Source organism: Seriola lalandi, unplaced genomic scaffold (genome assembly GCF_002814215.2).
Source record: "Seriola lalandi dorsalis isolate HSWRI2012SDOR001 ecotype SW California unplaced genomic scaffold, Sedor1 jcf7180002054361, whole genome shotgun sequence".
Taxonomy (NCBI): Eukaryota; Metazoa; Chordata; class Actinopteri; order Carangiformes; family Carangidae; genus Seriola; species Seriola lalandi.
The window spans coordinates 447,584-448,597 of NW_019524914.1; positions in this window are offsets into that span (position 1 = coordinate 447,584).

A 1,014-nucleotide genomic window follows, 5' to 3' on the forward strand; every position below is an offset into this window, starting at 1 on the left:
CCTCAATGAAACCCTGTGTTATCAAGCCAGGCAGATAGTTTGGCTTTTATATGGAGACATTTCTAAATACATGCTTTTGAAACGGCTCTCCAGATTATAATGGAGTTTTGTCTGTGTCCCTCAAAGCACTGAAAAAGTTCATAACAGCTGCTTCAGGAAAAAGTATTTCTGTTTCCATTCATGTTATTTTGGTCAACCAGCTTCTTTAAGAAGGCTGGTACAGTTTTTCATTTAGACTGTTACCAGTTTTCAGATGCCTCAAAGTCCAACACATTTCCACAGTTTAAGGACCATTAAAGCAGCCGCAACATTAACATTCAAGCTCTCCTGATAAACATCCATGTAAAATTAAAATAAAACTTAATCTTGAAATTTACCCAATAAAATAAAATAAAAATTTGAAAAGTCTTAACCTCCTAGGACCTGGCGTCCACATATGTGGACCTCACATTTTGGGTTCTCTAGACCACAATACTAACTCTTTCTCAACAAGGGCCTGGTGACCACATATGAGGATATTATACTGCCACTCAGTAATCAAAATTTAAAACTAATGTCCTCATATGTGGACATCATTTTTCTCAGGTCCCAATCAGCCTATATAGCAAAGAATAGAGCTTGGGTCTTAGGAGGTTAAACAAAAATATTCAAACACAAAATTCAGATAAGTACAAGAAATGTCATGTTTTCATCCGTGTGAGAATGATCCATCTGCACATTTCCCTTATCTTCCATTATCAGTGGCCTCTACTGACACAGGCATCATATACCAGCCACAGATGCTTGTACACTGTGTGACAGCAACATTTGAATGGCCTAACCCAGACTTTTTCAGGGACTCTGCTGGAACAAGCTTGGCAGTGGTCAGTTCTGTCAGTTTGTGCTTGTACAGTGTTTTTCCTGTTTGTGACTTTTACAGCAGCGCGTGCAGAGTGATGCAACTTTTAACATTTGCTCTTTTCCACTGCAGGAACTTATCCAAACATTAACTGTAGCCATTGGTTTAGTTTGTGT